Here is a 23,448-nt window from a genome sequence, read left to right on the forward strand (position 1 = left end):
CCTCCCTCTCATCTCTCTCCCCCTCCCTCCCTCTCTCTCTCTCCCCCTCCCTCCTCTCTCTCTCTCCCCCTCCCTCCCTCTCTCTCTCTCCCCCTCCCTCTCTCTCTCTCTCCCCCCTCCCTCCCTCTCTCTCTCTCTCCCCCTCCCTCCTCTCCCCCTCCCTCCCTCTCCCCCTCCCTCCCTCTCCCCCTCCCTCCCTCTCCCCCTCTCCACCTCCCTCCCTCTCTCCCTCTCTCCCTCTCTCCCTCCCCCTCCCTCCCTCTCCCCTCCCCTCCCTCTCCCCTCCCCTCCCCCTCCCTCCCTCTCCCCTCCCCCTCCCTCCCTTCCCCTCCCCCCGCCCTCCCCTCTCTCCTCTCCCCGCCCTCTCCTCCCCTTCCCTCTCCTCTCCCTCCCCTTCCCTCTCCTCTCCCCCCTCCTCTTTCCCCCCCGCCCTCCCCTCTTCTTTACCCCCCCCACCCTCCCCTCTCCCTCCTTCCCTGCCCTTCCCTGCCCCTCCCTCCCTCTTCCCCTCCCCCTCCCTCCCTCTCCCCCTCCCTCCCTCTCCCCCTCCCCCCTGCCCTTCCCTCTCCTCTTCCCCCCCCTCCTCTTTCCCCCCCCCCGCCCTCCCCTCTTCTTTACCCCCCCCCCCGCCCTCCCCTCTCTCCTCTCCCCGCCCTCCCCTTCCCTCTCCTCTTCCCCCCTCCTCTCCCCCCCCTCCTCTTCTTCCACCCCCTCCTCCTCTTCCCCCCCCTCCTCCTCTTCCCCCCCTCCTCCTCTTCCCCCCTCCTCCTCTTCCCCCTCCCCTCCTCTTCCCCCTCCCCTCTCCCGCCCTCCCCTCTCCCCCCTCCCCTCTCCCGCCCTCCCCTCTCCCCCTCCCTCCCCTCTCCCTCCTCCCCTCCTCCCCCTCCCCCTCTCCCCTCTCCTCCTCCCCCCCTCTCCCCTCCCCCCCCTCTCCCTCCCCCTCCCTTCCCTCCTCTCTCCCCCCCCTCCCTCCCCCTCCCCTCCCTCCTCCCCTCCCTCCCCCTCTCTCCCTCTCTCCCTCCCCTCCCTCCCCCCCTCTCTCCCTCCCCTCCCCCCCTCTCTCCCTCCCCTCCCTCCCTCCCCCCCCCCCTCTCTCCCCCCCTCCCTCCTCCCCCCTCCCTCCCTCCCCCTCTCCCCTCCCTCCCTCTCCCCTCCCCCTCTCCCTCTCCCTCCCCCCCCTCTCCCTCCCTCCCCCCCTCTCCTCTCCCCTCCCCACTCCTCTCCCCTCCCTCCCCACTCCTCTTTCCCTCTCCCACCCCCTTCGCCCCCTCTCTCCCTCCCTCCCCAACCACCTTCTCTCCCCCTCCCTCCCTCTCTCTCTCTCTCCCCCTCCCTCCCTCCCTCTCCCCTCCCTCCCTCCCTCTCCCCCTCCCTCCCTCTCCCCCTCCCTCCCTCTCCCTGCCCTCCCCCTCCCTGCCCTCCCCCTCCCTCCCTCTCCCCTCCCTCTCCCCTCCCTCCCTCTCCCCTCCCTCTCCCCTCCCCCCTGACCTTCCCTCTCCTCTTCCCCCTCCTCTCCCCCCCTCCTCTTCCCCCCCCCCGCCCTCCCCTCTTCTTTACCCCCCCCGCCCTCCCCTCTCTCCTCTCCCCGCCCTCTCCTCTCCCTCCCCTCCCCTTCCCTCTCCTCTCCCTCCCCTTCCCTCTCCTCTCCCCCCCTCCTCTTTCCCCCCCCCCGCCCTCCCCTCTTCTTTACCCCCCCTGCCCTCCCCTCTCCCTCCTTCCCTGCCCTTCCCTCCCCCTCCCTCCCTCTCCCCCTCCCTCCCTCTCCCCTCCCTCCTCCCCCCTGCCCTTCCCTCTCCTCTTCCCCCCCCTCCTCTTTCCCCCCCCCGCCCTCCCCTCTCTCCTCTCCCCGCCCTCCCCTTCCCTCTCCTCTTCACCCCTCCTCTCCCCCCCCCTCCTCTTTTCCCCCCTCCTCTTTCCCCCCCTCCTCCTCTTCCCCCCCCTCCTCCTCTTCCCCCCCTCCTCCTCTTCCCCCCCCTCCTCCTCTTCCCCCCTCCCCTCCTCTCCCGCCCTCCCCTCTCCCGCCCTCCCCTCTCCCCTCTCCCGCCCTCCCCTCTCCCCTCTCCCGCCCTCCCCTCTCCCCTCCTCCCCTCTCCCGCCCTCCCCTCTCCCCCTCTCCCCCTCCCCCCCTCTCCTCTTTTCCCCCCCCCACCCTCCCCTCTCCCCCCCCCACCCTCCCCCCCACCCTCCCCTCTCCTCTTCCCCCCTCTCCCTCTCCCCTCCCCCCCCTCTTCCTCCCCCCCTCTCCCTCCCCCCTCCCTTCCCTCCCCCCTCCCTCCCCTCCCTCCCCCTCCCTTCCCTTCCTCCCCTCCCTCCCCCCCTCTCTCCCTCCCCCCCTCTCTCCTCCCCCCTCCCTCTCCTTCTCCCCTCCCTCCCTCCCCCCCTCTCCCCTCCCCCCCTCTCCCCCTCTCCCCTCCCTCCCTCCCCCCTCTCCCTCCCCCCCTCTCCTCTCCCCTCCCTCCCCCCCTCTCCTCTCCCCTCCCTCCCCCCCTCTCCTCTCCCCTCCCTCCCCCCCTCTCCTCTCCCCTCCCTCCCCACTCCTCTTTCCCTCTCCCACCCCCTTCGCCCCCTCTCTCCCTCCCTCCCCAACCACCTTCTCTCCCCCTCTCTCCCTCTCTCCCTCCCCAACCACCTTCTCTCCACCTCTCTCCCTCCCTCCCCAACCACCTTCTCTCCCCCATCCCCTCCTCCCCCCTCGCTGTCAGAAACACATATACACCGGCAGACAGAGAGACGCTGACAGAGAGAGACACACTAGGGGGTGCCTTGTCCCATCACACTGTTGGAGGGCTCCCGGTGCTGCAGTTGGTGAGTAGAATCTTAATTTTATATTTATTGATTTTTTAATTTTTTATTAATCTTTTTTGATTGATTTATTGGTTGATTTATTGATTTATTTATTGATTTATTATTGATTTATTATTGATGGCTCTTTATTTGTAAAAGTGATGTGTTTCATGTTTTGTAAACTTCCCTTTCTCTCACCTCCCGCACCCCCTCCCCCCCATCTCTCTTCCCTACGCCTGATTTTTCTGAGCGTACAAAAATCTACATTTACTCCATTCTAAGTTAGTTTGGAGTAAGTTTTCACTGCCTAAACTTTCAAAACAGGCGTAAGTGGCCGGACACACCCCCTTTTGAAAAAAAAATCTGTTCCAAAATGAAACTGTTCTAACTGACTAGAACTGGAGCAAACTAAATGGCGAGAAATAGGAGCAACTTAGGCCGAAACTTGACCCCTTTGTGGGGTACCACAGGTATCGGTGCTGGGACCCCAACTATTTACAATCTATATTAATGACTTGGAAGAAGGGACTGAGTGAAACATAGCCAAGTTTGCTGACGATACAAAGGTGGGAGAAAAAGCAATGTGTGAGGAGGACACAAAAAATCTGCAAAAGGACACAGTCAGGCTAAGTGAGCGGGCAAAAATTTGGCAGATGGAGTATAATGTTGGAAAGTGTGAGGTCATTCACTTTGGCAGAAAAATAAAAGAGCAAGTTATTATTTAAATGGAGAAAGATTGCAAAGTGCTGCAGTACAGCAGGACCTGGGGGTACTTGTGCATGAAACACAAAAGGATAGTATGCAGGTTAATCAAGTGATCAGGAAGGCCAATGGTATCTTGGCCTTTATTGCAAAGGGGATGGAGTATAAAAGCAGGGAAGTCTTACTGCAGCTATACAAGGTTTTGGTGAGGCCACACCTGGAATACTGCGTGCAGTTTTGGTTTCCATATTTACGAAAGGATATACTTGCTTTGGAGGCAGTTCAGAGAAGGTTCACGAGGTTGATTCCGGGATGAGGGGGTTGACTTATGAGGAAAGGTTGAGTAGTTTGGGCCTCTACTCATTGTAGTTCAGAAGAATGAGAGATGATCTTATCGAAACGTATAAGATAATGAGGGGGCTTGACGAGGTGGATGCAGAGAGGATGGGGGAGACTAGAACTAGAGGGCATGAGCTTAGAATAAGGGGCCGCCCATTTAAAACAGAGATGAGGAGAAATTTCTTCTCTCAGAGGGTTGTAAATCTGTGGAATTCGCTGCCTCAGAGAGCTGTGGAAGCTGGGACATTGAATAAACTTAAGACAGAAATAGACATTTTCTGAAACGATAAGGGGTTATGGGGAGCGGGCAGGGAAGTGGAGCTGAGTCCATGATCAGATCAGCCCTGATCTTATTGAATGGCGGAGCAGGCTCGAGGGGCCATATGGCCTACTCCTGTTACTATTTCTTATGTTTTCCCTCAGATCACAAATTAAGTTATTTAGTTATCATGGACTTGTTACCAATACCTTTCCTGGATACCAAGGCTAGGAGAGGCACTCTGGGAAGGTATGGGGAGCAGGGGTTTGTCCATGAGAGTAACCTTTGTTCTAATGAAAAGATCCCTAGTTTCTCCAATCTCTCCCGAAAACAAAAGGCTCGCTTCCTGGTATCATCTCAGTGAATCTCTCTGCACTCTCTCAATGGCCTCATCATCTTTCCTGGTGTAAGATGCCCCAAAACCTGGCAATATTCTAACTGTAGCCTAACCAATGATTTGTGCAGGTTTACATGTCCTCTGCCCGTTTGTACACTACACCCTTATGTATAAAACCTAGGATCTCATGTGCTTTTTTAACCATTTTATCAACATAAAATGGCTAAAATACACTGACTTAAATGTGCATCATGGAAAAGAGAAGTTTAGTCTGAGTTAGAAACTCAAACAGGCCTTCACTGTAGACAGGTCACCGTGGCAACACTGATAAGACATTCCATTCACTGAACCCACTGTTGGAAACTGTAATCAGATCAGGGGAAAGAACAAGGTTTGTCTGTTATTAACCACAATATAAACTAAAACCAGAGTGAGTAATAGATTAGGTTAGAATGTGTGATGTTTAGACCTATAATTGTGAAACTATAAGAAATAACAACTAACAGCAGGCAGGGTAGTTTAGGGTTAATGAGAAAATTACTGAAGAAAAGTAACTGCTGGGAACCAGGGAAAGTGTCCTTGTAAATCACAGATTAGAGAAGTTCCAGCTGTCTTTTCCTCGCTTCCTGCCAAAACCCAGCAGAGAAGAGAAAGAGTCTGGTGCCAGAGGTGGATCACTGCAGGGTATAAAAATGAGGGGAGACTGATGTAAGGGGGCAGTCGGGACTGGAGACACCGGAGATCAAGCTCAGGGCACCCGAGGTTCCATCCAGTGGGCTGACCTTGTGTCAGTTACTGTGGACACGCGGGACTTGCATGTTTACTCTGATTGATGGATCAATATAAGGTACAGTAGAGGACAGAGAAACTGTTCATCTTATCTTTCTTAATAAGGTATTAAAGTTTCTGACACTAGACTCTCAAAGGTGCTCATTAATTAAACATGGTATTAGCTAGAATCAAACCAAACATCACATCAAGATCTGACAGAGTCACTCCATTCATCAGGACCTGAACATCATCAATCTTTGAATGTGGAAGGAGAAATGTTTGCCTGTTCTGCCTGTGGGAAAAGATTTCAAACATCAGTGTGACTGGAAAAGCACCGAGACACACACACCCGAGTGAGAGTGTTCCAGTGCACTGACTGTGGAAAGAGCTTTAACCAGTTGCACAGCCTGAAAAAAATGAAGCTTCAACTGATCATCCAACCTGGAGACACAAGGACACCTGCACCACGGAAAAACCGTGGAAATGTGGGAAGGGATTCAATTACCCATCCCAGCTGGATATTCAGTGATGCATTCACATCGGGGAGAGGCCGTTCACTTGGTCCATGTGCAGGAAGGGATTCACTCTGTTATCCAAGCTCCAGACACAAGCAAGTTCACACTGGGGAGACACTATTCACATGCATTGAGTGTGGGAAGGGATGACTTCAATCATCCCATCTTCTGACACACCGACTTGTTCACACGGTTACGAGATCATTTCAATGTTCTAACTGTGAGAAGAGCTTTAAAAGCAAAAAGGATTTGCTGTCTCACCACGTACTCACACTGAGGAGACTGTTCACCTGCTCCGTGAGTTGGAAGCGATTCACTCAGCCTATTGAAACACTAACGAGTTCACACTGCGGAGAGACTGTTCACCTGCTCCATGTGTGGGAAGGGATTCACTCAGACATGCCATTATTTGAAGGGGCTGCTCCTGAAATTCTGGCTGCACTTCAGTCCCACTCTCCTGATCTTTGGGCACCCTGTGCGGAGGGGAGCGGGTAGGTCCGAAGGCCTCCTCGTAGGACTGCTCCTGGGCACGGCCAAGGGTGCCATCAGCCGGTCCAGGCAGCGGGCGGTCGAGGGGGTCGTTCAACCTGACTGCCTGCCTCTCTTCCGCTCTTACATCCGGTCCAGGGTGTCCTGGGAGATGGAGCACGCGGTGTCCACCGGTACGCTCGCGGCCTTCCGCGAGAGGTGGGCACCGGAGGGACTGGAGTGCATCATCACGCCCAGCAACCAAATTTTAATTTGATTTTACGTTTTTAAGTTTAATTTGTTTTAATTGCCGGTGCTTTTAGTGTCCCCCTTCCCTTTTATAGGGGGCACTGGGGAAAATTGTGATTTTAGTGCCCAAAAAAAAAACAAAAAAACAAAAACAAAAACAAAAAAAAAAGGGGGGGGGAAAAAAAGGGCCTTGTAAATGTCTGGAGTGTCACCCAGGTCGGGTGGCACCGTTTAATGTTTTATGTTTTCGCAGGTAAACTCAAAAGAGTTTCACTCAGACATGCTCTCTGCTCAGACACCAGCGAATTCACAACTAACTGCAGCGGTTTGGATTCTGTTGTTATTGCTGCTGTTAATCACATCCAGGACTGAATCATGTTCACTATGGAAATCGTGCTTTATTTCTGCTGATATTAATAACCCCTATAACTGGGCTTGAGTTTAATATTCTGGATAAATATTAAATAAATCAGCTTTTTTTCAAACACAGTGTTGAATATTTGATTTCTCCATGATAAGAGACTAATTGATGTTCTATTACCAACTGTTCGATTTTATGGCCGTTTCTTACTCTAGATTATTTCAGTTCTCATCTAGTTCGCATTCTACCACATCAAATCCCAAGCTTGTTCCGTTTGTGTACATGGCTTGTGGGTGTGATAGACTGAACTGTAGTGTCTCACTTTACACTCATCTGAAGTTCTGTTGACCCATCCTTTATAGACATATCTTGCATAAATCTGTTATTTTCTGTACCATTTAACCTTTTTTGAAACTGATTTTTTTTAAACTCCTCCACACATATTGCATGTGACGGCCTTTGAAATGTTCTGATCTTTGTAATTGTCATTGCTGATTTTGATGGTCTCGGTGATTGAAGCTCTTGTTACTAACATACCTTGCACTATTTCTTTAATCGAGATCATTGTTTCAAATACTTCCCTTATTAGGTCATTAGATCCTCCATTGATCCCTGTCAATAACCCTTGGTTATGCCTGGGGTTTGGGTGTATTGGTTGTGGATAGTCGATATGATGTTCGGCTTACGAGTTAGTGATTAGGGTTAGAAACCACGATTGACAATAAGAGTGTGTCACTAGACGTGTCGATTTTAATTTTTTTTTAAAAAAGGTCACGCAGACGAGTCACAAAACAGCCTCATGAATTGTTCATTCGAGGAACCTTCTTTCTGACCGAGTCTGCTTTCCTCCAATTCTTTCACATCTCGATATTTCCCACAGAAAAAAAAATCAGGGACATTAAACTTTGGGATTTTAGGACAAGAACAGGCGGATCCAGGTGTTGCGCTGGTTACATCCAATTATCGGCCTGTCTGAAAAGGGCTTTTGACTAACCCGTCACCAGGCCCCACCAGTCCCCGTCTAAATCCACTGTAAGAACTTCATCCATTAACTGCCTTTCGTCCTCACTACAGCTGGATTCATCACCAGAAGCATTCCCCATACTGAGGCTCTCCGATTCCCATTTTATAGTCTCAGTGGAAGTGGTCCCTAGATTTGGTGTCGCAGTGTAAGTGGTCCTGTATTTGGTGTCTCAGTGTAAGTGTTCCCTGTATTTGGTGTCTCAGTGTAAGTGGTCCCTGTATTTGGTGTCTCAGTGTAAGTGGTCCCTGTATTTAGTGTCTCAATGAAAGTGGTCCCTGGGATTTGACGTTTCAGTGCAAGTGGCTCTGGACAGACCAGAAGGAATTTTTCCCCCACGCGACAGTGACGTCACTGAGAGATTGCCTGCGGGGTTTAAATCTCCGGCGGGTTTGTGTTTCAACAGCACTTCTTCACTGGGACTGAGATTCATTAATGTTCTTCAGGGAAGGAAATCTGCCATCCTTACCTGGTCTGACCTATATGTGACTTCACAGCAATGTGGTTGACTCTTAACTGCCCTCTGAAATGGCCTAGCAAGCCACTCAGTTGTATACAACTGCTACGAAAAACAATAAGAATAATAAAATTGGATGGTCCACCTGGCATTGACCTCGGCACCAGCTACAGACACGACAACGGCACACCTAGCCCAAACGACCCTGCAAAGTCCTTCTCACCAACATCTGGGGACTTGTGCCAAAATTGGGAAAGCTGTCCCACAGACTGGTAAAGCACCAGCCTGACATCGTCATACAGAATCATACCTTTCAGCCAATGTCCCAGACTCCCCCATCACCATCCCTCGGTACGTCCTGTCCCACCGACAGGACAGAGCCACCAGGGGTGGTAGCACAGTGGTATACAGTCGGGAGGGTGTGGCCCTGGGAGTCCTCAACATTGACTCCGGACCCCATGAAGTCTCATGGCATGGGCAAGGAAACCTCCTGCTGATTACCACCTACCACCCTCCCTCAGCTGATGAATCAGTACTCCTCCATGTTGAACACCACTTGGAAGAAGCATTGAGAGTAACAAGGACACAGAATGTACTCTGGGTGGGAGACTTCAATGTCAATCAAGAGTGGCTCAGTAGCACTACTACTGACCAAGCTGGCTGAGTCCTGAAGGACATAACTGCCAGACTGGGTCTGCAGCAGATGGTGAGAGAACCAATACAAGGTAAAAACCTACTTCACCTCATCCTCACCAATCTACCTGTCGCAGATGCATCTGTCCATGACAGCATTGGTAGCAGTGATCACCGCACAGTCATTCTGGCGATGAAGCCCCGTCTTCACACGGAGGACACCATCCATTGTGTTGTGTGGCACTACCATCGTGCTAAATGGGATAGATTCAGAACAGATCTAGCAGCTCAAAACTGGGAATCCATGAGGCGCTGCGGGCCATCAGCAGCAGCAGAATTGTATTCCACCACAATCTGTAACCTCATGGCCTGGCATATCCCTCACTCTACCATTACCATCAAGCCTGGGGACCAACCCTGGTTCAATGAAGAGTGTAGAAGAGCACGCCAGGAGCAGCACCAGACATACCTGAAAATGAGGTGCCAACCTGTGGAAGCTGCAACACAGGACTACATGCATGCTAAAAAGCGGAAGCAGCATACTATAGACAAGGCTAAGCGATCCCACAACCAACAGATCAGATTAAAGCTCTGTCGCCCTGCCACATCCAGTCGTGAATGGTGGTGAACATTAAACAATTAACGGGAGGAGGAGGTTCCATGAATATCCCCATCCTCAATGATGGCAGAGCCCAACACTTGAGTGAAAGAGAAAAGGCTGAAGTGTTTACAACCACCTTCAGCCAGAAGTGCCGAGCGGTTGATCCATATTGGCCTCCTCCTGAGGTCCCCACCATCACAGAAGCCAGTCTTCAGCCAATTCGATTCACTCCACGTGATATCAAGAAACATAGAACCATAGAAAATAGGTGCAGGTGTAGGCCATTTGGCCCTTTGAGCCTGCACTGCCATTCAATGAATTCATGGCTGAACAAGCAACTTCAGTACCCCATTCCTGCTTTCTCGCCATACCCCTTGATCCCCCTAGTAGTAATGACTACATCTAACTCCTTTTTGAATATATTTAGTGAATTGGCCTCAACAACTTTCTGTGGTAGAGAATTCCACAGGTTCACCACTCTCTGGGTGAAGAAGTTTCTCCTCATCTCGGTCCTAAATGGCTTACCCCTTATCCTTGGACTGTGACCCCTGGTTCTGGACTTCCCCAACATTGGGAACATTCTTCCTGCATCTAACCTGTCTAAACCCATCAGAATTTTAAACGTTTCTATGAGATCCCCTCTCATTCTTCTGAACTCCAGTGAATATAAGCCCAGTTGATCCAGTCTTTCTTGATATGTCAGTCCCGCCATCCCAGGAATCAGTCTGGTGAATCTTCGCTGCACTCCCTCAATAGCAAGAATGTCCTTCCTCAAGTTAGGAGACCAAAACTGCACACAATACTCCAGGTGTGGCCTCACCAAGGCCCTGTACAACTGTAGTAACACCTCCATGCCCCTGTACTCAAATCCCCTCGCTATGAAGGCCAACATGCCATTTGCTTTCTTAACCGCCTGTGTACCTGCATCCCAACCTTCAATGACTGATGTACCATGACACCCAGGTCTCGGTGCACCTCCCCTTTTCCTAATCTGTCACCATTCAGATAATAGTCTGTCTCTCTGTTTTTACCACCAAAGTGGATAACCTCACATTTATCCACATTTTACTTCATCTGCTATGCATTTGCCCACTCACCTAACCTATCCAAGTCGCTCTGCAGCCTCATAGCATCCTCCTTGCAGCTCACACTGCCCCCAACTTAGTGTCATCCGCAAATTTGGAGATACTACATTTAATCCCCTCGTCTAAATCATTAATGTACAGTGTAAACAGCTGGGACCCCAGCACAGAACCTTGCGGTACCCCACTAGTCACCGCCTGCCATTCTGAAAAGTCTCCATTTACTCCTACTCTTTGCTTCCTGTCTGCCAACCAGTTCTCAATCCACATCAACACACTACCCCCAATCCGATGTGCTTTAACTTTGTACATTAATCTCTTATGTGAACGGCTGAATGCACTGGATACAGCAAAGGCTATGGGCCCCGACAATATCCCGGCTATTTTGCTGAAGACTTGTGCTCCAGAACTAGCTGTGCCTCTAGCCAAGCTGTTCCTGTACAGCACTGGCATCAACCCAACAATGTAGAAAACTGCCCAGGTATGTCCTGTCCACAACAAGCAGGACAAATCCAATCCGGCCAATTACCGCCCCATCAGTCTACTCTCAATCATCAGCAAAGTGATGGAAGGTGTCGTCAACAGTGCTATCAAGCGGCACTTACTCACCAATAACCTGCTCACTGACACAGAGTTTGGATTCCGCCAGGACCACTCTGCTCCAGACCTCATTACAGCCATGGTCCAAACATGGACAAAAGAGCTGTATTCCAGAGGTGAGGTGAGAGTGACTGCCCTCGACATCAAGGAGCCCTAGTAAAACTGAAGTCAATGGGAATCAGGGGGAAAACTCTCCACTGGCTGGAGTCATACCGAGCACAAAGGAAGATGGTTGTGGTGATTGAGGTCAATCATCACAGCACTGCAGGAGTTCCTCAGGACAATGTCCTAGGCCCAACTATCTTCAGTTGCTTCATCAATGACCTTCCTTCCATCATAAGGTCAGAAATGGGGATGTTCACTGATGACTGCACAGTGTTCAGTTCCATTCACAACTCCTCAGATAATGGAGCAGTCCATGCCCACATACAACAAGACCTGGACAACATTCAGGCTTGGGCTGATAAGTGGCAGGCAATAACTATCTCCAACAAGCGAGAGTCTAACCACCACCCCTTCACATTCAATGGCATTACCATCACTGAATCCCCCACCATCAACATCCTGGGGGTCACCATTGACCAGAAACTGAACTTGACCAGCTGCATAAATACTGTGGCAACAAGAGCAGGACAGATGCTGGGTATTCTGCGGTGAGTGTCTCACCTCCTGACTCCCCAAAGCCTTTCCACCATCTACAAGGTACAAGTCAGAAGTGTGATGGAATACTCTCCACTTGCCTGGATGAGTGCAGCTCCAACAACACTCAAGAAGCTCAACACCCATCCAGGACAAAGCAGCCCGCTTGATCGGCACCCCATCCACCCTTAAACATCCACTCCCTCCACCATTGGCGTACCGTGGATGCAGTGTGTACCATCTACAAGATGCACTGCAGCAACTCGCCACGGCTTCTTCGGCAGCACCTCCCAAACCCGTGACCTCTACCTAGAAGTACAAGGGCAGCAAGCACATGGGAACACCACCACCTCCCTGTTCCCCTCCAAGTCACACACTATCCAGGCTTGGAAGTATATCGCCATTCCTTCATAGGCGTTGGGTCAAAATCCTGGAACTCCTTCCCTAACCACACTGTGGGAGTACCATCACCAGACGGACTGCAGCAGTTCAAGAAGGAGGCTCACCACCATCTTCTCGAAGGTAATTAGGGATGGGCAATAAATGCTGGCCTTACCAGCGACGCCAACATCCCATGATCGAATAAAAACACCCACAGCCCAGCAATGTGTTCAGCACAGAATGATCCCACACAAACCTATTCCCACTAACACTATCCACATTTATTCACCAGAAACAGCCCAGTGCCCGCGAGTAACTGCAGCCCTGTGTCTGACTTCAGGTAAACACACAACTCAAAACATTGGAAAGAGAAAACAAACCCCATTATAGTTCAACAGTCTATTCATGAGCAGTGAGCCCCCTCACCCCAACTCCCCCCTCACCCCTACTCTCCAACCCCCCTCACCCCAACTCCCCCTTCACCCCTACTCTCCAAACCCCCCTCACCCCAACTCCCCCTTCACCCCTACTCTCCAACCCCCCTCCACCCCTACTCTCCAAACCCCCCCTCACCCCAACTCCCCCCTCACCCCTACTCTCCAAACCCCCCCTCACCCCAACTCCCCCTTCACCCCTACTCTCCAAACCCCCCCTCACCCCAACTCCCTACTCTCCAAACCCCCCTCACCCCAACTCCTCTCTCGTCTTCCATTGACTTGAATGGATCATATACTGACAACTGATATCAGTCAGGATTTGAAAGATATTAACAAATGCATCAGGGGGCTTTTAGAGTTTGGATCTTTCTTTATTCTGTCCACTCGAGGAGTTAGATAACAGATTTTCTCCTATGAATATAGAGCTAGAGTATTGGGCCATGATGTATTTATTTGTTCATCTTATTTTCTTTAAATATTGAGTCTTGTGGTTTCAGACACAAGATAATCAAGCTCATACAGATTGTCTTTTACTGACGTTATTAACAGCACTGCAAAATACAGACAGTCTAGTTACCTGATCCGGAGAACGGGGATAATACAGTGGATTCAGAGCTCTCTGCTCCCCAGGTCTGTTCTAACAAGCTGCGGCTACACTGGTGATATTTATATTTAACTTGTTTACTACATTCATGATCTGACCCTGCTCAAACCATAACCAGGATATCGGTGCATTGTTCTGACTGTGATCACAAGGCTGTGTCTCTATCACACACAGACACCGTTTCCTTGTTTTACATCTCCATACAAAGACCGTCTCTTTACACATCCCCTTTCAACACAATTGTAGCCAACATGTGCAAGGACGTGAGGCTCATTAAAACGCACACATTTCATAACAGCACAGTTACCCTGGGATAAATGTTCAGTCCGTTTTCATTCAGGCAAAATGCAGAGCAACTCACTGGCACCTTAACAGAGTCCCATCAGCCTACAATATAGAGCTGTAGGATTGGGCCATGACTTGTTTACTTGTTTATTTCTTGTTCAATATAGTTCCTGAGTGCATTTAAATTTAAAACCAAGTTTGCAGGTGTGAGGCACTATTTACACATCAAAAGGTGAGAGAGATTCTGTGGGGCACATGCTAAGTCCAGTTGCTGAACGTGATTAACAATCTGGGTTTTGTGTTTCATGACCCCGGGCATATTACCAATACCTTCCCTCGATACCAAGGCGAGGAGAGGCACTCGAGAAGGTATGAGGAGCTGGGACTGAGAACCAAAATTATCTGGAGTTAGAAAGGAGAAAAGAGCCAAAAATGCAGCAGTCTGTAACAGGACATCAATTAGTCTGCTTTTATCTTGGATACATCAAATATTTGACACACTATGTTTGAAACAAAGCCGACTTATTTCACATTGATCCAGAATATTAATCTCCAGCCAATTATAGGGGTTATTATCAAGAGAAATAATGCCTGACTGTCAGAATGAACATGGTTTAGTCCTACACATGATTATCAGCAGCAATAGCAGCAGAATTCAACTTCGGCAGTTACATGTGAACTCGCTGGTGTCTCAGTAGGTGGTGTGATAGAGGGAATCTCTTCCTTCAACAATTGTACATCCATGTCTGGAGTAAAAAAACGGGGAAGGTGGCTCAACCGTGGCTAACAAGGGAAATTAAGGATAGTGTTAAATCCAAGGAAGAGGCATATAAATTGGCCAGAAAAGGCAGCAAACCTGAGGACTGGGAGAAATTTAGAATTCAGCAGAAGAGGACAAAGGGTTTAATTAGGAGGGGGAAAATAGAGTATGAGAGGAAGCTTGCTGGGAACATAAAAACTGACTGCAAAAGCTTCTATAGATATGTGAAGAAAAAAAGATTAGTGAAAACAAATGTAGGTCCCTTGCAGTCAGATTCAGGTGAATTTATAATGGGGAACAAAGAAATGTCAGATTAGTTGAACAAATACTTTGGTTCTGTCTTCACGAAGGAAGACACAAATAAGGCCAATAAATTCCCAGGGCCTGATGGACTGCATCCCAGAGTACTTAAGGAGGTGGCCTTGGAAATAGTGGATGCGTTGACAGTCATTTTCCAACATTCCATTGACTCTGGATCAGTTCCTATGGAGTGGAGGGTAGCCAATGTAACCCCACTTTTTAAAAAAGGAGGGAGAGAGAAAACAGGGAATTATAGACCGGTCAGCCTGACATCGGTAGTGGGTAAAATGATGGAATCAATTATTAAGGATGTCATAGCAGTGCATTTGGAAAGAGGTGACATGATAGGTCCAAGTCAGCATGGATTTGTGAAAGGGAAATCATGCTTGACAAATCTTCTGGAATTTTTTGAGGATGTTTCCAGTAGAGTGGATAAGGGAGAACCAGTTGATGTGGTATATTTGGACTTTCAGAAGGCGTTCGACAAGGTCCCACACAAGAGATTGATGTGCAAAGTTAGAGCACATGGGATTGGGGGTAGTGTACTGACATGGATTGAGAACTGGTTGTCAGACAGGAAGCAAAGAGTAGGAGTAAATGGAGACTTTTCAGAATGGCAGGCAGTGACTAGTGGGGTACCGCAAGGTTCTGTGCTGGGGCCCCAGCTGTTTACACTGTACATTAATGATTTAGATGAGGGGATTAAATGTAGTATCTCCAAATTTGCGGATGACACTAAGTTGGGTGGCAGTGTGAGCTGCGAGGAGGATGCTGTGAGGCTGCAGAGCGACTTGGATAGGTTAGGTGAGTGGGCAAATGCATGGCAGATGAAGTATAATGTGGATAAATGTGAGGTTATCCACTTTGGTGGTAAAAACAGAGAGACAGACTATTATCTGAATGGTGACAGATTAGGAAAAGGGGAGGTGCAAAGAGACCTGGGTGTCATGGTACATCAGTCATTGAAGGTTGGCATGCAGGTGCAGCAGGCGGTTAAGAAAGCAAATGGCATGTTGGCCTTCATAGCAATGGGATTTGAGTACAGGGGCAGGGAGGTGTTGCTACAGTTGTACAGGGCATTGGTGAGGCCACACCTGGAGTATTGTGTACAGTTTTGGTCTCCTAACCTGAGGAAGGACATTCTTGCTATTGAGGGAGTGCAGCGAAGGTTCACCAGACTGATTCCCGGGATGGCGGGACTGACCTATCAAGAAAGACTGGATCAACTGGGCTTGTATTCACTGGAGTTCAGAAGAATGAGAGGGGACCTCATAGAAACATTTAAAATTCTGACGGGGTTAGACAGGTTAGATGCAGGAAGAATGTTCCCAATGTTGGGGAAGTCCAGAACCAGAGGTCACAGTCTAAGGATAAGGGGTAAGCCATTTAGGACCGAGATGCGGAGGAACTTCTTCACCCAGAGAGTGGTGAACCTGTGGAATTCTCTACCACAGAAAGTTATTGAGGCCAATTCACTAAATATATTCAAAAAGGAGTTAGATGCGGTCCTTACTACTAGGGGGATCAAGGGGTATGGCGAGAAAGCAGGAATGGGGTACTAAAGTTGAATGTTCAGCCATGAACTCATTGAATGGCGGTGCAGGCTAGAAGGGCCGAATGGCCTACTCCTGCACCTATTTTCTATGTTTCTATGTTTCTAACCTTCCGGAAATATTAGGGGACCGAGGGTCTCGTGAGAAGGAAGAACTGAAGAAAATCCTTATTAGGTGGAATATTGTGTTAGGGAAATTGATGGGATTGAAGGCCGATAAATCCCCGGGGTCTGATAGTCTTCATCCCAGAGTACTTAAGGAAGTGGCCCTAGAAATAGTGGATGCATTGGTGATCATTTTCCAACAGTCTATCGACTCTGGATCAGTTCCTATGGACTGGAGGGTAGCTAATGTAACACCACTTTTTAAGAAAGGAGGGAGAGAGAAAACGGGTAAGGTATAGACCGGTTAGCCTGACATCAGTAATGGGGAAAATGTTGGAATCAATTATTAAAGATGAAATAGCAGCGCATTTGGAAAGTAGTGACAGGATCGGTCCAAGTCAACATGGATTTATGAAAGGGGAATCATGCTTGACAAATCTTCTAGAATTTTTTGAGGATGTAACTGGTAGAGTGGACAAGGGAGTACCAGTGGATGTGGTGTATTTGGACTTTCAAAAGGCTTTTGACAAGGTCCCACACAAGAGATTGGTTTGCAAAATTAAAGCACATGGTATTGAGGGTAATGTACTGACGTGGATAGAGAACTGGTTGGCAGACAGGAAGCAGAGAGTCGGGATAAATGGGTCCTTTTCAGAATGGCAGGCAGTGACTAGTGGGGTGTCTCTGGGTTCAGTGCTGGGACCCCAGCTACTTACAATATACATTAATGATTTAGATGAAAGAATTGAGTGTAATTATCTCCAAGTTTGCAGATGACACTAAGCTGGGTGGCGGTGTGAGCTGTGAGAAGGACACTAAGAGGCTGTGCGGTGACTTGGACAGGTTAGGTGAGTGAGCAAATGGATGACAGATACAGTATAATGTGGATAAATGTGAGGTTATCCACTTTGGTGGCAAAAACACGAAGGCAGATTATTATCTGAATGGTGGCAGATTAGGAAAAGGGGAGGTGCAATAAGACCTGGGTGTCATGGTACATCAGTCATTGAAAGTTGGCATGCAGGTACAGAAGGCAGCGAAGGCGGCAAATGGCATGTTGGCCTTCATAGCTCGGGGATTTGAGTATAGGAGCAGGGAGGTCTTACTGCAGTTGTACAGGGCCTTGGTGAGGCCTCACCTGGAATATTGTGTTCAGTTTTGGACTCCTAATCGGAGGAAGGACGTTCTTGCTATTGAGGGAGTGCAGCAAAGGTTCACCAGACTGATTCCCGGGATGGCAGGACTGACATATGAGGAGAGACTGGATTGACTGGGCCTGTATTCACTGGAGTTTAGAAGGATGAGAGGGGATCTCATAGAAATATATAAAATTCTGACGGGACTGAACAGGTTAGATGCAGGAAGAATGTTCCCGATGTTGGAGAAGTCCAGAACCAGGGGACACAGTCTAAGAATAAGGGGTAAGCCATTTAGGGCTGAGATGAGGAGAAACTTCTTCACTCAGAGAGTTGTTAACCTGTGGAATTCCCTACCGCAGAGAGTTGTTGATGCCAGTTCATTGGATATATGCGAGAGAGAGTTAGATGCGGCCCTTATGGCTAAAGGGATCAAGGGGTATGGAGAGAAAGCAGGAAAGGGATACTGAGGTGAGTGATCAGCCATGATCTTATTAAATGGTGGTGCAGGCTCAAAGGGCCGAATGACCGACTCCTGCACCTATTTTCTATGTTTCCACACAGGGAGCAAGTGAACGGCCTCTCCCCAGTGTGAACTCGCTGGTGTCTCAGCAGCTGGGATGACGTAGCAAATCCTTTCTTGCACACGGAGCAGGAGAACGGCCTCTCCCCAGTGTGAGTGCGCTGGTGTCTCAGCAGCTGGGATGACGTAGCAAATCCTTTCTTGCACACGGAGCAGGAGAACGGCCTCTCCCCAGTGTGAGTGTGCTGGTGTGTCAGCAGATGATTATTTCTTTTACAGGTCTTCTCACAGTCAGAACATTTAAACGGTCTCTTATCAGAGTGAACTTGCTGGTGTGTCAGCAAGGTTGATGACTGAGCAAATCTCTTCCCACACTCGGGGCAGGTGAACGGCCTCTCCCCGCTGTGAACTCGCTGGTGTGTCAAAAGGTCGTTTGAACGAGTGAATCCCTTCCCACACATGGGACATGGGAACAGCCTGTCCCTTGTGTGAACTCGCTGGTGTTTTGCGAGTTGCAATGACTGGGTGAACTTCTCCCCACAGTGAGGGCAACTGAATGGACTCTCATGAGTGTGAAGGAGCTGGTGTTCAGCCAGCCGGAATGACTGCTGGAACCTCTTACTACAGTGAGAGCAACAGAACGGTCTCTCGTCAGTGTGAGCTCACTGGTGTTTAAACAGGTCCTCAGAGGTTGTAAAGCTGTTCCCACAGTCAGAACATTTAAAAGGTCTCTCACCAGAATGATCAAGTTGGTGTGTAGTGAGGTTGGATGAACAAGTGAATCCCTTCCCACACACTGAGCAGCTGAACGGCTCTCCCTATTGCGAGCTCGTTGGCGTGTCAGCATGTTGGACAACTGAGTGAATCCTTTCCAACAGAAGGAGCAGGTGAACAGCCTCTCCCCAGTTTCCAGCCGGGACGGTTAATTGAATCCCTTTCCACAGTCCCCACATTTCTCCATGGTGGGGGTGTCCTTGTCTCTCTCCAGGTTGAACGATCAGTCGAAGCCTGAACACATGTACGGTTTCTCCCCGCTGTGACTGGCACGATGTTTCTTCGGGCTGTGTAACTGATTAAAGCTCTTTCCACAGTCAGTGCACTGAAACACTCTCACTCGGGTGTGAGTGTCTCGGTGCTTCTCCAGTCACACTGATGTTTGAAACCTTCTTCATCAGAAAGAATAGGCAAGCATTTCTCCTTCCACATTCAAAGGGTGATGATATTCAGGTGATGAACTGAGTGACTACAGATCTTGACATGATGTTTGGTTTGCGTTTTCCATTTACATATTTTCCCCTTCTAATACCGTGGAAAAGGAGTTTACAAAAGTCATCACTGTAAGTACAAGATAGAAATTCAGAACAGACAATTCTACTTTCTATAAGAATAGAATTAGGAGCAGTAGACCATATGGCCCCTCGAGCCTGCTCCACCATTCAATAAGATCATGGCTGATCTTCAACCTCAACTCCACTTTCCCATCCTATCTCCATAATCCTTGATTTTCCTAGAGTCCAAAAATCTATATCTCAGCCTTGAATATACCCAACTCCTCAATATCGAGAGAGTTGGGGTAGAGAATTCTGAGCGAGGAAATCCCTTCTCAGCTCAGTCTTACATGGCCGACCCCTTATCCTGAGACTATGCCCACTAGTTCTAGACTTGTCAGCCAGAGGAAACAACCTCTCAGCATCCACCCTGTCAATCCCCCACAGAATTTTATATGTTTCAATGAGATCACCTTTCATTCCAGAGAATAGAGGCCTCGTCTACTCAATCTCTCCTCATAACACAATCACCCCATTCTAGGAATCAATCTGGTGAATCTTTGATGCACTCCCTCTAAGGCAAGAATATCCTTCCTCAGATAAGGAGACCAAAACTGCAAAGTAGTCCAGGTGTGGTCTCACCAAGGTCTTTTAGAATTGTAGCAAGACTTCCTTACTCTTGTGCTCCAACCATGCAGCAGAGCCTGGTCTCCAATCATCTTTGATCCCCTTGCCATTGGGCCAAGGCCTTGCTCTGTCACGTTTGTGTGGCAGCTGGTGTGCAACGACCAGTCCACGATAAAATAATTCACACACGGGCATCTTCCACTCTTTAAAATGAAGTTCGGGACCTGGAACATCAGGACGCTCATGGACAACCCCAACAGCGACAGACCGGAACATCATACTGCTATCATTGCCCGGGAACTCAGACGCCACGACATCGACATCACCGCCCTGAGCGAGACACGGCGGGCAGAAGGTCAGCTCAAGGAACAAGGTGGTGGATACATCTTCTTCTGTACTCCAACCAGCTGCAATAAAGGCCAACATGCCTTCCTAATTGCTTGCTGTACCTGCATGCCAGCTCTCTGTGTTTCCTGTATGAGGACATCTAAATGTCTCTCAACATTTAATACTTTTTCACCATTTAAAAAATATTCTGTTTTTCTACCTTCCAAAGTGAATAATCTCCCATTTCCCCATATTATGCTCCATCTGCCACCTTATTGCCCACTCACTTAACCTGTCCATATCCCTTTGCAGGCTCTTTGCATCCTCCCCTCACAGTGTACTTTCCCACCTAGCTTTGTATCGTCAGCAAACTTGCATCCAAGACTTTAATATAGATTGTAAGTAGCTGAGACCAAAACACTTGCACCCCACTAGTTACAGCATGCCAACCAGATAATGACCTGTTTATCCCGACTCTCTGTTTACCGTCCATTAACCAATCCTCTATCCATGAACTCCATGAGCTCTTAAATAGCATTTTATGTGGCACCACATCAAATGCGTTTTGGAAATCCTGCAATGTTACATCCACTGGTTCCTCTTCATCCACCCTGCAAGTTACTTTCTCAAAAAATGTAATATATTCGTTAAACGCGATTTCCCTTTCATAAAATCATGTTGAATCTGCCAAATCAGACCATGGTTTTCTAAGTGCCCTGTTACAACTTCTTTAGTAATGGATTCCAGCATTTTCCCAATGACTGATGTCAGGCTAACTGGCTCGTAGTTCCCCATTTTCTATCTCCCTCCTTTCTTGACCGTGGGAGAGAGGCAGGCAGCCAGAGTGACCCACCCATGGGCCCTACCCATCACGGACCTAAAAATTGCTGTTTTATCCAGGCCCAAGAGCAGGTCCTGGAGAAGATCCTCCCTCTTACCACCCCCGCCCCCCCCCACCCTCCCCCCCCACCCCACAGGCGGCCAAAAACTAGGAGCGCAGTGCTAAAGTGTAACCAAGAGTTGAGCATCCCCTTCAGGTAGCTATCGAGAGGCTGCAACCTCTCACACTGAATATATACATGGCCCATAGACTCTCCTAGGCCACAAGCATCACAGGTAGCCTGGGAGTAAGATAAGAACATAAGAAATAGGAGCAGGAGTAGGCCATACGGCCCCTCGAGCCTGCTCCGCCATTTAATACGATCATGGCTGATCTGATCATGGATACAGGTCCACGTCCCTGCCCGCTCCCCAGAACCCCTTATTCCCTTATCGGTTAAGATGATGCAGAAAAAGAGTGCATATGACAAATGTCAGGTCGAGAATATATCTGCGAATCTGACTAAATATAGAAAGTTCAGAGGAGAAGTGAAAAAGAAAATGAGGGGAAAGAGGGGATGAGAGTAGAATGGCAGCTAACAAAAGGTAAACCAAAAGTCTTCTATCGGTACATAAATAGTAAATGGGTTGTAAGAGGTGGTGTGGGGCCGATTAGAGACCAAAAAGGAGACCTATGCATGGAGGCAGAGGGTATGGCTGAGGTACTAAATGAGCACTTTGCATTTGCCTTCACCAAGGAAGAAGATGCTGCCATAGACATAGTAAAGGATGAGGTAGAGGAGATACTGGATAGGAAAAGAATTGATAAAGGTGAGATACTAGCAAGGCTGGCTGTACTTAAAGTAGATAAGTCACCAGGACTGAATAAGATGCATTCTATAAGCTGAGGGAAGTGACGGAAGAAATCACGGAGGTACTGGTCATTGCCTTTCAATCCTCCTCAGAAACGGGGGTGGTGCCAGAGGGCTGGAGAATTGCAAATGTTACATCTTTTTTCAAAAAAAAGGGTGTAAAGATAACTAAAGGGCGGTCAGTTCAACATCAGTCGTGGGGAAGCTGTTAGAAACAATAATTAGGTACAAAATTAACAACAAATTGTATTTATATAGCACCTTTAATGTACTGAAACATTCCAAGGCACTTCACAGGAGAAAATAATAAATTTGACACCAAGCTGCATAATTAGAAATTAGCGCAGGTGACCAAAAGCTTGGTCAAAGATGTATGTTTTGAGGAGCATCTTGAAGGAGGAAAGAGAGTTAAAGAGGCGGAAAGGTTGAGGGAGGGAGCTCCAGAGTTTGGGGCGCAGGCAACAGAAGGCACGGCCATCAATGGTTGAGCGATTATAATCAGGGATGCTCAAGAGGGCAGAATTAGAAGAGTGCAGACATCTCGGGGGGGGGTTGTGGGGCTGGAGGAGATTAGAAATAGGGAGGGGCGAGGCCATGGAGAGATTAGAAATTAAAGATGAGCTTTTTGAAATCAAGGCATTGTTTAACCGAAAGCCATTGTAGGTCAGCGAGCACATGGTTGATGGGTGAGCGGGACTTGGTGCGAGTTAGGACACAGGCAGCCGGGTTTTGGATCACCTCTAGTTTACGTAGGGTAGAATGTGGGAGCCAGCCAGCAGTGTGTTGGAATCGTCAAGTCTAGAGGTAACAAAGGCATGGATGAGGGCTTCAGCAGCAGATGAGCTGAAGCAAGGTCGGAGACGGGCGACGTTACAGAGGTAAAAATAGTGGGTCTTAGTTATGCTGCGGATATGTGGTCGAAAGCTCATTTCAGGGTCAAATATGACACCAAGGTTGCAAACAGTATGGTTCAGCCTCAGACTGAAGTTGGGGAGAGGGATAGAGTCAGTGGTTAGGGAACACAGTTTGTGGCGGGGAACGAAAACAATAAGAACATAAGAAATAGGAACACGAGTAGGCCATACGGCCCCTCGAGCCTGCTTCGCCATTCAGTAAGATCATGGCTGATCTGATCATGGACTCAGCTCCACTTCCCTGCCGGCTCTCCATAACCCCTTATCCCCTTATCAATTAAGAAACCGTCTATTTCTGTCTTAAATTTATTCAATGTCCCAGCTTCCACAGCTCTCTGAGGCAGCGAATTCCACAGATTTACAAACCTCCGAGAGAAGAAATTTCTCCTCATCGCTGTTTTGAATGGGCGGCCCCTTATTCTAAGATCGGCCCTCTAATTCAAGTCTCCCCCATCAGTGGAAAAATCCTCTCTGCATTCAACCCCCCTCATAATCTTATACGTCTCAATAAGATCACCTCTCGTTCTTCTGAATTCCAATGAGTAGAGGCCCAACCTACTCAACCTTTCCTCATAAGTCAACCCCCTCATCCCCGGAATCAACCTTGTGAACCTTCTCTGAACTGCCTCCAAAGCAAGTATATCCTTTCGTAAATATGGAAACCAAAACTGCACGCACTATTCCAGGTGTGGCCTCACCAATACCCTGTATAACTGTAGT

Source organism: Pristiophorus japonicus, chromosome 9, assembly GCF_044704955.1.
Source record: "Pristiophorus japonicus isolate sPriJap1 chromosome 9, sPriJap1.hap1, whole genome shotgun sequence".
Taxonomy (NCBI): Eukaryota; Metazoa; Chordata; class Chondrichthyes; family Pristiophoridae; genus Pristiophorus; species Pristiophorus japonicus.